Source organism: Hemitrygon akajei, chromosome 1 (genome assembly GCF_048418815.1).
Source record: "Hemitrygon akajei chromosome 1, sHemAka1.3, whole genome shotgun sequence".
Classification (NCBI taxonomy): Eukaryota; Metazoa; Chordata; class Chondrichthyes; order Myliobatiformes; family Dasyatidae; genus Hemitrygon; species Hemitrygon akajei.
Window position 1 is genome coordinate 169,801,940 of NC_133124.1, and position 15,828 is coordinate 169,817,767.

The window sequence follows — 15,828 nt, forward strand, 5'->3', positions numbered from 1 at the left end:
CTGGAGCCATCGTTCAGACAGAGTTAAATCTCAGCCGTAACTCCAACTCTGCACCGTCTCTGTGACCGACGACCACCCAACCCTTCGCCGGGAACCGGTCCCGAGGCGTGAGGTTTACCCCGAGACGAGGGAGAATCTCTGTCAGCCCCGCTCCCGCAGCCCGTTCCGTTCATATGCGTGCTGCAGCGCCGGGCGCCTGATTGCAGTTCCGCTCTCACGGAGGGTGATGCAGAGTTCGCTCAGAAAGGAAGGACCGCCAGTCAACACCCCCGATCCTGGGACCTGTTTCCGGGGGCGGCCCGGTGATTTCCCCAGGAAGCAGCCTCAGCTGTATTAGTGGTGATTCACCGTCACACCACGTCCCGGCAATCAGGCGCTGGCTTGTAAATCTGGGCCCCAAGCGTATACTTTCCTGGGCGGTGATCTTCCTCATTCGAGGGCCTCTGCAGCACAGGGCTCCCTCCTCATGGGCCATCCCGCAGGCGGCGCCCCCTCCTTGGCCCACCCAACTCATCACTGGCGCTTCCTCCTCACTGTCCCTCACTCTTCACCGAAGCTCCCACAACAAAAGGCTCCCTCCTCACCGCCCCTCTCTGCTCCCTCAGTGCACCTCTTCACCCCTTCCCTCCTGACTAATCCTCTCACACCCCCATCCTCCGCACCCTCTTCAAGGCCTGTCCTTCCTCATTCTCTCACGACCCCCACCCCCAAACTACCTCCTATCTCTATCCATGTCTTCCAGCCTCCCAGTTCCATCACAGCCAAATACTCCTGAGACAAAGGTGCAGGGGAGAAAGGATTCCCACTCCCCATCCTGCCTGACCTCACTCAATTTTCTGACAGTTCCAACCACTCTCTCCCCGTACCCCACCTGATGCCCTTCTCCAAAGGGGTCATGATCAATTCAAGTAGCTCTCTTTTCCACCCGATACTGGCTCCCTCCCTCTCCTGGTGCAGGGACTCCACCTGAAACATCAACACCACCCTAGATGCTGTTCCAGGTGCAAAGAATTTTCTGCTGAGCATTGCGGGATTGCTAAATGGGCATGCTGGCCTTCAACAGTCAGGGCACTGAGTAACAGTTATTACCCCTCAACTATCAGGCTCTAGACCAGAGCGATAACTTCACTCACCCCAACACTGAACTGTTCCCGCAAGCTATAGACTTACTTTCAAGGGCTTTTCATCTCATGTTTTTGACATTTATTGCATATTTGTTCATTATTATTGTTTCTTATTTTTTTTGGTTTTGCACAGTTTGTTGTCTTTTGCACACTGGTTGTTTGTCCGTCCTGTCGGATGTAGTCTTTCATTGATTCCAGCGACACACACAAAATGCTGGAGGAACTCAACAGGTCAGGCAGCATCTATGTAAAAAGTACAGTCAACGTTGTGGACCGAAACCCTTCATCAGGACTGGTGAAGAAATGCTGAGGAGTAGATATAAAAGGTGGGGGGTGGGGTGGTGGAGAGAGAAACACCAGGTGATAGGTGAGACCTGGAGGGGGAGGGATGAAGTAAAGAGCTGGGAAGTTGATTGCTGAAAGAGACAGAGGTCATGGAAAGAAAGAAAAAGGAGGAGGAGCACCAGAGGGAGGTGATGGGCTGGCAAGCAGATAAGGTGAGAGAGGGAAATGGCGAAGGGGGGAAGGTGGGAGGCATTACTGGAAGTTTGAGAAATCGATGTTCAAGGTGTTGTTCTTCCAACCTGAGTGTGACCTCATCATGACAGTGGAAGAGGCCATGGATGGACATATCAGAATGGGAATGGGAAGTGGAATTAAAATGGGAGATCCTGCTTGTTCTGGCGGATGGAGCATAGATGCTCGGCGAAGCTGTCTCCCAATCTACGTCAGGTCTCACCAATATTCCAGTAACAATACCTTATTTTCCATTTGGGTAGCCTCCAACTTGATGGCTTGAATATCGATTTCTCAAACTTCTGGAATTGCCCCACCCCCCCCCCCTCACCATTTCCGATCCCCTTTTCCCTCTCTCACCTTATCTCCTTCTGGTGCTCCTCACCCACTTCTCTTTCTTCCATGGTCTTCTGTCTCTTTCAGCAATCAACTTCCTAACTCTTTGCTTCATCCCACCCACTCGAGGCTTCACCTATCACCGGCTGTTTCTCCCCTCCCCCCCTCCCCCTTTTATATCTACTCCTCAGCTTTTTTTCTCCAGTCCTGCCGAAGGGTTTCGGCCCAAAACGTCGACTACTGTTTTCCATAGATGCTGCCTGACCTGCTGAGTTCCCCACAGATGGGTGATTGATAAGTTCGTGGCCTAAGGTAGAAGGAGATGAGTTATACAGCTCTTGTTACATGTACATGCAGGTCAACTCTTTGAGTGATTATGCAGAAAGTTTGAAGTTAATAACTTAGACTGCTGGACTAAGTGTGTAAATGTAGGAGGGGACGATGTTAAAAAATAAATGTGCAAGGTTTTCTAAAATTGACTCCTTCTACCTTAGGCCATGAATGAATGTGTGTGTGTGTGTGTGTGTGTGTGTGTGTGTGTGTGTGTGTGTGTGTGTGTGTGTGTGTGTGTGTGTGTGTGTGTGTGTGTGTGTGTGTGTGTGTGTGTGTGTGTGTGTGTGTGTGTGTGTGTGTGTACTTTTGATATCAGTTTACTTTGAAGTTTGAATACAATCATTGCAATGTTTTGCTGCAGATGTACAGTAGAAGGTATTGTTGAGGTCTCATTTGCAGTACTGTGTACAGTGTGGCTCTCCCTGTCATAGGAAAGGTGGTATTAATCTAGAAAAAAAGGCAGAAAATATTCACCGGAACATTTTGTGGAGTTGAGGACCCAAGTTACAAGGAGGTTGTGCAGCCTAGGACTGAATTCCCTGGGATGTAGGAGATTGAGGGGTGGCTGACCTGATAAGTTCACAAGGGGATGAAAGCACGTCGTCCTTTTCCCAGAGACGTGAGTATAGAAACAAGAAGACATAGGTTTAAGATCAGAGCCAAGAGATTTAAAAGGGTTAGCAAGCATAACATCTTTACACAAAGGGTGGAATAAGCTGCCAGAAATAGTTGTTGAGGTGGACACACTTGACATGCTTAAAAGCCATCCAGATAAATCCATGTTAGAGGGCTGTGGACCAAATGCGGCAGATGGGACTAGCTCACTGTGGAACATGCAGAGGAATTGGGCTGAATGGCTTCTTTCCATGCTGTGAGACTGTAACTCCTGCAGCCTCCCAGATTTTTGGTGGGGTTACCGTGGCCTTTCCCGTACCTGCACCCTCCCCACCACCATCATCCTTGCCTGGGATGTCTGTGTAACGGAGGACCCCGCAGTCCACAAGCTTTCGCCAGGACTGGAGCCATGTTGGGAACCTGCCAGAGGGCTTTGGGTTCCATTAGGTTTCTGCCTAATGGTTGAGGAACACAACAAAGGAAAGGCAAATGTCAAATGTCCTGAGGGTTGCATTTGCAGTACGTGCAAACAGATCATTCCAAGTTCCTGAAATCCAACACAGCAGCTTTAACTTCCTCCTGACACCAGCTGATTAAAAGCACGTTTTTTTTTAAGAGGAAGTACTCTGCATTATAAAAACAGACTTCTTCAGAAGCTCAACCATGAAATTCAGCAGAAAGCAATTCAACGTCACAGTGACAGATATCGGAGGGACTTCCCCTCCCCCCCACCAACCTTCGGAGAACCTCATACCAGAGTGAGTCGCTGAAAAGGGGCGGGTCACAGCGAGCAGGAACGTGTTGCTTATCAGGAAAGCAGAGGGGAAGATAAACAATGTACTGGAAGGGAAAGAGTTACGTGAGACGAGACGGGCAGAATAAACAAACAGTAATTCATTTACTGAACTTGAAATATTTCAGTACAGCTACAGGAATTTCGGCCCACAGTGTCTGGGCCAGTTACGATTCCAGATTAAACATGGTTTATATTCCTCCAGTCCCTGTAATGTGCCTGTCTGTCTAAAAGCCTTGTCAACACCTCCAGAGTACCGCCTCCACTTCTTGCCCTGGCACCCTCTATTCTCTGTGTAAAGAAACTAACAGGGAACATCTTCAAATTTACCCCCTCTCAAGTTAAATGCATTCCCTCTGGCATTAGATATTTCTTCCCGAGGAAACAGACACTGACTGTCTACATCTGCCTCTGATAACTTTACAAATTTCTTTTGGGTCTCCCTTCAGCTTCCGCTGCCCCAAAACCTCCAGGTTCACCTTTCCTTGGTCATCCTGGTTAACCACCAGGTTAATGGTCATCCTGGTTAACCACCTTCTCCAAAGGTTGCATGTTCATCACATATTGGTTCAAAGTTTGCTCCACAATATCCCATCACACACTCCTGTGTCAGACACAGAGAGAGGTTCCCTTTACACCATTCCATCACACATACCCAGGGTCAGACACAGAGTGAAGTTCCCACAACAAAATGTCTCAACACACACCCCCGGGGTCAGACACAGAGTGAAGCTCCCTCCACACTATCCCATCACACACTCCCAGGGTCAGACACAGAGTGAAGCTCCCTCCACACTGTCCCATCACACACTCCTGGGGTCAGACACAGAGTGAAGCTCCCACAGCACTGTCCTATCACACACACCCATGTCAGACACAGACTAAGGCTCCCTTCACACCATCCCATCACACACTCCTGGTGTCAGACATCATGCAAAGCTCCCCCCACACAGTCCCATCACCACTCCTGGTGTCAGACATCATGCAAAGCTCCCTCCACACAGTCCCATCACCACTCCCGGGGTCAGACACAGAATGAAGCTCCCGTCAGGTGTGCTTACCAATTATATACAGTAATCTATATTTGATCTCTTGTGTTGTCAGATCCATGAACTGAAAACGCTGACTGCACCACCCCCCAATCCACACACACACAAAGACATATGCAGCACTGGAGGTTGGGACTGAACTTGGGTCTCCAAGCTTCCTCAGCCTTCCTCCACAATGGGAAACTTCCTTCTGACCTATCACTTACCTTCCCCCCGCCCAGACACAACCTGACATTCCTGCCTCCACCATGTCCTGTGGCATTCCACAGGCTACATCAGTTCCTGGGGATTGGCGGACATGCTCACCCCTGTCTGACAGCAGCTGTTGACTTAGACTGAGCCTTGTGATAGAAGCCAATGATTAGAGCTGTGCCTGTGGTCAAATCACTCACCGGGCTCGGCCTGAGCTGAGGAAAGTTCCGGTAACTGGGCACTGATCTCAAAAACAGGGCAGCAAGGAGACAGGAGCAGGGAGAGAGGGGAGCAGGGCACATGGGTGGCAGAGACTGCACAGCAGAAATCTACAGTCCTGCCACTCAGAGATTTTGGCTATATTTTTCTTTCTAACTGCATGTTTTTCTGAAATTGTCATTCTGTGTGCTATCTGCAGTTTGCTATCCGCTGGTAATGTAGTATGCACCTTGGCACTGGAGGGACTCTGTTTTGTAAGAAGGGTGTACATTCTCCCTGTGGCCACGTGGATTTTCTCCTAGTGCTCCAGTTTCCTCCTACATTCTGAAGATGTATGGCCTCCATTTCTAGAACATCTAGACTCACCCTATCTTCCCACTGCCTTAACAGTGATAGAGCTGCTCTTGTCTTTTTTTAACACCCACCCCCCCCCCCCCCCGAGCCTCTGCATCCAATACATTATCCTCTGCACCTTCTGCCATCTTCAAAGAAATTCTACCGCTAGACATCTCTGTACTCCCCACTGCCCTCCGCTTTCTTCAGGGGTCACTACCTCCTCGATTCCATTCATGTCCATTCATCCGTCCTCACAAATTTCTCTCTGGGCCCTTATTACTGCAAGCGGTCTAAGTGCTGAACACACCCATACACCTCCTCTCTCACCTCTATTCATGGCCCCAACCAGTCCTCCCAGGTGATGCAACCCTTCAGCTGGAAATCTGCGGGGGTTGTTCTGTTGTGTCCAGTACCCCTGATGTGGCCTTCTCTACACTGATGAGATCCGCAGTTAAACTGGGGCACCGCTTCACCGAGGCCCTCTGCTCCGTTGCCTCAAGCGGAATTTCCCAGTGGCCAAACATTTTAATTCCCATTCTGACATATCGGTCCATGGGCTCCTCGTGCCAAGAGAAGGGCATACCTCAGGGTGGAGGAGCACCTTCTATTCCGTATAACCCTTCAACTTGATGGCATGAATATCGATTTCTCCTTCCGGTAAAAAAATCCTGTACTTCCGCATTTCCCCACTCTGACCTTTTACCTGCTCTCACCTACCTATTACATCCCCCCCCCCCCCCCCCCCCCGGGTCCCCCCCTCCTTCCCTTTCTCCTATGGTCCACTCTCCTCTCCTATCAGATTCTTTCTTCTCCAGCCCTTGACCTTTCTCACCCATCTGGCTTCGCCTATCACCTTCCAGCCAGCCTCTTTCCCCTCCTCTCCCCCACCTTTTTTATTCTGGCATTTTCCGCCTTCCTTCTTTGTTTGAAACATTGACTGAATATTTATTTCCATAGATGCTGTGTGACCTGCTGAGTTCTTCCAGCATTTTGTGTGTGTTACTGATAACACATTCCCTTAGCCCTACCAAGGACTCAGTGGTACTGATCTGAATGAAGAATCTGCCATTATCACATGAGCGCATGTGTCCACACACACACACTCTCTCTCTCTCACACACACACACACTCTCTCACACACACACACTCTCTCTCTCTCACACACACACACTCTCACACACACACACACACACTCTCTCTCTCTCTCTCACACACACACAGACACTCTCTCTCTCTCTCACACACACACACTCTCTCTCTCACACACACACACACACACACACACACACACACACACACACACACACACACACACACACACACACACACACACACACACACACACACACACACACACACACACACACACACACACACACACACACACCAGCATCCTCCTGATACACTCTGTCCAGCTGAATAGCATCTTACCTGGAGCAGGGCAGCCAAAACTGGATTCTGCACTGTAATGCAGCTTCAACAAGACCTTATCAACTTCCTCTCAACCTCTGCCCCCTTCGCCCTTGAATCTGGAAACTCCAGCATCCATTCCGTCCCACCCCATCAAACCCTTTCCCTACTTGCTCTGTTCAACCCTTGGAGTTGGGAGGAAGAGGTGGAGCGAGCGAGGCACCATCTCCGAATTAGTCGTCTCTAAGATGGAGGGAAGACCCTACTGGAGCAGCTGGGATGTTTTTGGGCATCCAATGGGGAAATCCATTGGTCTGAATTGTGGCTGTTCTGGAAAATTCCTCCTGGGATTTCCAGCAGCAGAGTTGGACCCAATCCTCTTCTGGACAAGGGTGAGGGAGGGCCATGACAGGGTGGAATTAGGATTGCCTCCTACCTCTGGCTGTCAGTGCAGTGTCAGGGGCAAGTCTGGAACACTGGGCACGGCTCATAGAACACAGGACTCAGAGTGATAAGGGCTTTGGAGCGGGTGCCAGTGTTCCCTGGAAGAGAGTGCAGGTGATAGAGGGGCAGAGCAGCCTCATACTGTGTCACATTTCTGAGAAGACTCTCCCTTCCCATGGGATGCTGAGTCAGCTCAAACTTTTGAGAAGGAACTGCTGGCTCTTTACTGTCAGCCACTGATAAATATAACCCGGTGACTCAGCGAAGTGTGGGGTTAGTCCCTTCCTCAGCAAGCTTCTCAGATTCACTCACTCAACCCCCCCCCCCCCACACACTGCCAGTCCCTCCCCTCCTGTTCAACAACTTCCTTACCACTCCTTTCCCCCGTTTCACACAACTCCCCTGCCTCCTCTATCCATCCCCAACAGATTCCACCCCTTCATCCCACCTGCTCAATACCCCCCAGCTCCCTTCCCTATACAACCCTCCGCCCCCTTTCGATACCTTCCACTTTCCCTCCATCACCCCAGTCTCCCTCCCTCTCTCCCTCTACTGTCTCCATCCATCTCCCTCCACTCAATATCCATCGTCCTCTCCTCTTTCTCTCACTCCTTCCACCTCCATCCCCTCCATGTCCATGTCCATATCGCTCCCCTCCATCCCTCATTCCTTCCATCCATGTCCAGACCATCCATCCTGTAATACCCTGGGGTCATTGCTTGTTAAGCATCCTCGTGTGCAGCACCTTGTCAAAGGCCAACTGAAACTCTAAGTACACATTGTCTATTGCTTATTCTTCACCAATCCTGCTTGTTATTTCTTTCAACAATTCCAGGCAAGATTTTCCCTTAAGGAAGCCCATGCTGACTATGGATTATGTACCTTCATGTACTCTGAGACCTCATAACATCTTCCCATCCACTGAGGTCAGACCAACTGGCCTATAGTTCCCTTTCCTCTGCCTCTCCTCCTTCTTAAAGAGTGGAGTGTCGTTTGCAATATTCCACTCTTCTGGAATCATTCCATAATCTAATGATTCTTAAAGATCATTACGAATACCTTCATGATCTCTCAAGCCACCTCTTTCAAATCCCAGGGGTTTATTTATTATTCAACATAGTCCCCTCCTACATTTTCACACTTAGTCCAGCGGTTGTGGAGCATACAGATTGTGAAGCATAACTCATCTCCTTCTACCTTAGGCCACGGACTTATCAATCACCCTTGCTGTGGACACTTTCTGGAGGTTCAAGATCCGTAAGCTCCACGACCGCTGGACTAAGTGTGTAAATGTAGGAGGGGACTAGGTTGAAAAATAAATGTGCTAGGTTTTCTAAAATTGACTTCTTCTAACTTAGGCCACAAATTTATCAATCACCCCTCGTATACCATCTATTCCAGGTAACTTATCTGTCTTCGGACCTGTCAGTTTCCCAGGAACCTTCTCTCTACTTATGATAACTTCACACTTCATGACCCCTGAAATCTGGAACTTCCACCACACTGCTAGTGTCTTCCACAGTGAAGATTGATGCAAAATACTGATTCAGTTTGTCCACCATGTCCTTGCCCCTCCCCATTACAACCTCTACAGCATCATTTTCCCAATCCTCTAACTTCCCACTATTTTTTGTTCTACGCCCTCTCTTTGGCTTTGACTTCCCTTGTTAGCCACAGCTGTGTCATCTCTGCTTTAGAACATTCTTGCACTTTGGGGTATTTATATCCTGTGCCTTCCAAATTGCTTTGAGAAATTCCAGCCATCAGTGCTCTACCTTCATCTCTGCCAGAATTATTTTCCATTCAATTCTGTCCAGCTCCTCTCTCGTACCTCTGTAATTCCCTTTACTTCTCCATAATACTGATACATCTGACTTCAGCACCTTCCTAAATTTCAGGGTGAATTTGATCTTATTATTATCACTCATCCTTAAAGATTCTTTTATTTTAAGGCCTCTAATCAATTCTAGTTCATTGCACAGCACCCAATCCGGACTAGCTGATCCCCTAGTGGTCTCAACCACAAGCTGCTCCAAAAAGCCATCTCATAGGCACTATAGAAATTCCCCCTCCTGGAATCCAGCACCAACCTGATTTTCCCAATCTACCTGCATATCGAAATCCCCCATGACTATCGTAACATTGCTCTTTTTCTATCTCCTGTTGTAATTTGTAGGCCACACCCTAACTACCGTCTGGGGACCTGTGTACTACTCACATCAGGGTCTTTACCTTTCAGTTCTTTAGCTCTATCCACAATGATTCAACACCTTCTGTCTCCATGTCACCTCTTTCTAGTGATTTGATTTAATTTTTCACCAACAGAGCATCGCCACTGCCTCTACCTTCCTGCCTGTTCTTTTGATGCAATGTGTATTCTTGGGCATTAAGCTCCCAGCTATTTTCTTTCAGCCCTGATTCAATGATGCCTACAACATCATACCTGACAATCTGCAGCAGTGCTGCATTTATCTACCTTGTCCTGTATACTGCACACATTCAAATATAATACCGCAGCCCTGTACTCACCCTTTTCGATTGTGTCCGCCTTTCGCATTGCAACTCATCCTGCTGACTGCACTGACTCCTTAACCCCCTTTCCACTTCCTGACTGTCACCTCACCCAGTTTCCTGTGTCCGGCACCTTGGGTGTAACTATTTCCCCATATACATCTACCCCTCCTTCAGCCTCCCCAGTGATCCGGAGCCCGTCCGGTTCCAGCTCCAACTCCTTAACGTGGAGTATTACAACACAGAGTATAGGCCCTCAGTCCACAGTGTTGTGCCACCCTGTTAACCTACTCCAAGATCAATCTAACCCTTCCCTCCCACACAGCCCTACATTATTTCTATCATCCATGTGCGTATTTAAAAGACTCTTAAACGTCCGTAATATATCTGCCTTAACCAGCGCCCCGGCAGGACGTTCCACATACCCACCATTCTGTGTAACAAATGTACATCTGAGACCACACAATACTTTTCTCCAAACAACTTAAAATTCTGTCCTCTTGCACTAGCTATTGCTGCCCCCAGAAGAAGGCACTGCCTGTCCACTCTGACACCTCTTATCATCTTTTACCCCTCCATCAAGGCAATTCTCATCCTCCTTCATTCGAAAGAGAAAAGCCCCAGCTCCCTTAACCCATCCTCATAAGGATTAGTCCAGGTGGCATCTGGGACTGGAATTCTGCTCTGTACCCACTACAAAGCTTCCACATCCTTCCTATAATGAGGTGACCAGAACGGAACACAATATTCCACATGTGGTCTAACCTGAATTTTGAGGAGCTGCCATGTCACTTTCTCTGCAAACACAACAGCACTTGAATAGGTAGGATGGATAGGAAAGATTTAGAGAGATGTGGTCCAAATGCGGGAAGATGGGATCAGCTTTGATGGGAATTTTGGTCAGTTTAATCATGGTTCGGTTAACATTTAATGTCAAGCACTGTACTGCTGTCCCAAAGTAGCAAAACATCAGTGATAATAAATCTGTTTCTGATTCTGATCCCCTCTCGAGCAACATCCTGGGGGATTTGTCCTGCATCTGCCCTCGTGCAGTCACCGCAGTCCTTTGGTGAGATGATCAGAACTTGATGCAGTAGGCCTGCTGGGGTCTAACTCAGACTTTACAGAGGGTGAGGAAAGCTGTTGGTGACCTCAGTATCATTACCCAGGTCACTTCATGACGCCATAAGATACAAGAACAGAATTAGGCGTTCAGCCCATCTAGCTGCTCCCCCACACGATCATGACCAACTCCATTCTCTTGCCTTCTCCCTGGTAATCCTTAAACACTGCACCAATCAAAAACCTAATAATTTCTGTCTTAAATATCATCAGTGGCTTGGCCACTACAGTAATCTGTGTCAACAATTCCACAGATTCACCACCCTCTGGCTAAAGATATCCTTCATCCTCTCTTTTCCAAAGGAACATCCTTCTATTCTGAGGCTGTGTCCTCTGGTCCTAAACTCTCCCACTGATGGAAACATCCTCTCCATGACCACTCTACCCAGGCCTTTCAGTGTGCAAGAGCTTCCATTGCATTTCACGCCCCCCCCACCCCACCCCCATCCTTCATTAAGTACAGGCATGTAGCCAACACGTGCGCATTCTACGTCCATGATGCCATTCATTCCTGGAATGATCCTTGTGAACATCCTCTGAACCCTCCCCAGAGACCACCCCCTTTTATGCTTGTCCACACTTACCTTGGCTGTATGCACAGGTAGTCCTCAGGATGAGAGTGGTGACGGAACTATGTGAGCCTCACTGACAGCGGCTGATTTAATATGGGATGGGCCGAGGCACCGACGTTGTGTAAAATCCCCAAACCTCTCACGTGACTGGGAGCCACCGGCTGAATTCCCCAGGGACGCGATAGTCTTTCTCTTTCACTCTTCCAGTGGGGTGGCTTGGGGCCATTGACATCTGTCTCACTTCAAACATTTGTGTGACTTGGGGGTGAGGTTGTGTGACTGTCTGTGTGAGACTAGCAGAATGTGTGTGCAGTGCATATCTGCTTGAGCCTGTGATGTGTGTGCATGTCAGCCTGGGTCTGTGTGTGAGAGAGAGAGTGCATATGTGTCTGCCTGGGTCTGTGTGTGTGTGTGTGTGTGTGTGTGTGTGTGTGTGTGTGTGTGTGTGTGTGTGTGTGTGTGTGTGTGTGTGTGTGTGTGTGTGTGTGTGTGTGTGTGTGTGTGTGTGTGTGAGAGAGAGAGAGAGAGTGTGTGTGTGTGTGTGTGTGCGTGCACACGCGCGCGAATAAGAACTCCTTCAGTAATTGTACAGTGGGCACCTGCCTTGTTTCCAACGTTTGACGCTAGGTGAGGGCAGATTTGTGCAAAAAAATTGAGATCAGTTTAACTCTATGCCATTGTGCTGCCCTGCACCAGTACAAACCATAGGAGAGCAAAAATGTGCTGAAGAGATTAACACAAACTGACTCACATCACCCTGGTAATCACAACGTTGCTCCGAGCAGCACAGCAATATCAAAACCGATCATGCTGTCGAGAATTTCACTTCTTTCTCTTCCTAGAAATCCTGCTGAAATTGTGAAGAGTTTCCAGAATTTTTGGCCTTTTTTTACATTCCCGCAATTGCACCATTTCAAATGAGGTCACTTCACACAACAAAAATGACCATGTCCTCACATCACACTCTCCCGGGGTCAGACATAGGGTGAAGTTCCCTCCGCACTGTCCTATCTCACACCCTCAGGTCAGACGCAGAGTGAAACTCCCTCCACACCGTCCCATCACACACTCCTGGGGTCAGACACAGAGTGAAACTCCCTCCACACCGTCCCATCACACACTCCTGGGGTCAGACACAGAGTGAAACTCCCTCCACACCGTCCCAATACACACACACCAGGAGTCAGACACAGAGTGAAACCTCCTCCACACCGTCCCAATACACACACACCAGGAGTCAGACACAGAGTGAAACTCCCTCCACACCGTCCCATCACACATTCCCGGGGTCAGACACGGAGTGAAACTCTGTGAAACCTGCAAATGGCTGAGCTTTTCTGGATTCCTGTCTGCAGCCGGTGTCGTCCCTTTTCTGTACCTGATTTTAATAGGGAGCATCTTTGCAATTATCAGTTTTAAAGTAGTGGGTCAAAATGGGTTGAAATCTAGTGGGAAGTTAACCTCGCTCAATTTTGTTTGCATCGTGACATCTCAGCCCAACCCGCCACCTCTCCTGGTCACAAGGATGTGGACTGCAGGATGGCAGGAGAACGTAGGAATCCCCCTCCCCTCTCAAAAATCTATCCGAACACTGACATTCCCACCTCCCAACATCCCCGAGAGAGCGCCTTCCTCGCAAGGACTGTGCCGGTTCAAGGGGGTGCCTCACCCCCACTTCCTCAAGAGGCGCATGCTTGTCCGGGCCAGGTTCTGGGAATGGTTCCAATTAAACGTGTTTATTGTTGTCATGCGTTCAGTTACGGACTTTATTTCGCATGCCTTGCAGAGAATCACAGAATGCAGAATAGAGTGTAACGGCTGCAGAGAACGTGTCGTGCAGGTAGCTCACAAGCTGGAAAGCCAGAGCCAGGTAGGTTGGGAGATCAAGAGTCCATTGTGTTGTAACACTGGAGGAACTCAGCAAGGCAGGGAGAGTCTATGGTGTGAAATAAAGAGTTTATTTCAGACAGGAGGAAGTGCCTCGGCCCGAAACGTTGACTGTTTATTCCTTTCCACAGGTGCCGCCTGACCTGCTGAGTTCCTCTGGTATTTTCTGTGCGATGCTGAAGATTTCCAGTGTGTGCCATGAAACTTGATAGCTTTGCGGCAGCAGTACAATGCAATACAGAAAAATGAACCTCAATTACAGTAAGTATACAGTATGTCCATGAGATAGTTAAGATAAAATAAGAAGTACAAAAAAGCAGAAATAAAGAAGTAGTGAAGTTATGTTGATGGGTTCAAAGCCGACTCAGAAGTTGGGTGGAAGAGGAAGAAGTGTGGCAGCCTGACGCCTGTGAGTCCAGCGCCTGAGGCAGGAGGCCCAGGAAGGGTTTGCTGACCTCTGCGTGTGAGTGATTGGGAGGAAGGATAAGGGACTTGTTCTCCTGTTTATTCTGTCGTCCTTGTTGTTGCAGGTTGTGTTGTTCTGCTGGACATCATGAGCATGTTCCAGAATGAGGGGAGACACGTGCGAGCAGCCCCCAGCACATCCTTGAGGGTGTTGTTTTCTAACACATTTCACTGTATGTTTTGAAAAATACGACAAACGGATCTGAAAGTGATTCTGAGAAGGAGAGGGCGGGAGGGGGAGTCCGGAAGACAGGACACAGGCCAGGGTGGAGATCGAGCCGAGGTAATGGGTTTGCGTGGGGGATGGGTGACAAGAGAGGTCAGGGTGGGGGACAGGAGCCTTGACACAGGTCAGGGTGAGGGGGATGGGAAGCAGGTCACAGTTCAGTGTAGGGGAAGGGACAAATGTCACAGGTCAGTGTGGGGTATGGGAGAGAGGTCTCAGGGCAGGCTGAGGGATGGGACAGTGGTCATGGGTCAGGGTGAGGGATGGGACAGTGGTCATGGGTCAGGGTGAGGGATGGGATAGGTGTCTCAGGTCAGTGTGGGGTATGCAGCAGATGTCATAGTTCAGTGTGGGGTATGGGAGGGAAGTCACAGGGCAGGGTGGGCGATCAGAGTCAGGACACACGTCAGCAATATCTCCAGATCCCTTCTGTTCCTGTCCAGCAACCAGACTCAGGATTCATAAGGCTGGGCACCTGCATTTCCCAGGAATGAGGCAGGAAGTCCTGTCACTCTCTCCTGGAATTGATGTGGGTTGAAGCAGAGGGAAACCACAGAACCTACAGTTCCACACAGTCCACCAGGTTCCTGTCACAGTCAGCACGTCTCACACGCAGCATCGGTGACGTGCAGGAGGTGTACATGTCTACCTGTGGGTTTTCATCACCTGTGTACATAGGAGCATTTCTGTGTGTGCAGCAGGGAATGTGTGTTTGTGGTACGATGGTGTTTTGGGGTGTGTGTTAGATTAGCTGGTGTTGGGGTGATTGTGCAGATGATGGGTCAGTGTTCGTGTGTGTGTGTGTGTGTGTGTGTGTGTGTGTGTGTGTGTGTGTGTGTGTGTGTGTGTGTGTGTGTGTGTGTGTGTGACTGTGACTATGTATGTGTGTCAGTGTGTGTCTATGTGAGTGTGTGTTGGTGGGTGCATGTGAGTGTGTGCGATATGCATGTGTGTGTCAGTATGTTGGTGTCTGTGTGTGTGTGTCTGTGTGTGTATGTGTGTCTGTGTGTGCATGTGTGTCTCTGTGTATATGTGAGTGTGTGGGTATGTGTGTGAGTGTGTGTTGGTGTGTGTGTGTCACTGTGTATGTTTGTGAGTGTGTGTGTGTCGGTGTGTGTGTGTATGTGAGTGTGTCAATATGCATGTGTGTGTCAGTATGTTGGTGTCTGTGTGTGTATGTATGTCTGGGAATGTGTTGGTGTGTGTGAGTGAGTGTGTGTGTGTGTGTGTCAGTGTGTGTATATATGTGTGATTGTGTGTGTGCGTGCATGCGTGTGTGTACACTGGCTGGGGTGCTTCCTCCACCACCTCCTCCTCAGCATGTTATTAGGTCCCGGGTCAGTATGTGTGTGGTGGGAGTGGGTTTGCATCCTTCGTACTGCCTGGGTCAGGTAGGATGGGATGTAATTGAGAGGGTGGGGAGAGTATGGGCAATTGTTGAAGGGATGGGCTTTGGGTGGATGGGGTGTTAGTGTGGGTTTCTGTGTACTCGGTCTTAGGAGTGTGGGAGGGTCGGGGGGGTGGAGATCGTGCTGGCAGTTGGTGCGGGGATTTTGGGAAGTGGTGGGGAAATGATATGGTGCTGGGAGGGGTGGAGATTCAGAGGTGAGGGGTAAGGTGAGTTGGGGAGGGGCTTGGTGCATTCTGTGGGTGGGGAGGATGGCGGGTGGAGGGAGAC

The 15,828-nt window shown here is 49.3% G+C and overlaps 1 protein-coding gene across 1 annotated transcript in view; it reads right to left on the bottom strand.

Annotated features, from left to right (window-relative positions):
- LOC140732212 (HEPACAM family member 2-like) overlaps positions 1-11,675 on the bottom strand; it is a 38,928-nt gene extending 27,253 nt beyond the window's left edge. Inside the window, exon 1 of the transcript XR_012100019.1 lies at positions 11,585-11,675. The gene's annotated coding sequence lies outside the window, so the exon portion shown is untranslated. The remainder of the gene's footprint in view (positions 1-11,584) is intronic.
- Positions 11,676-15,828: the final 4,153 nt, after the last annotated feature.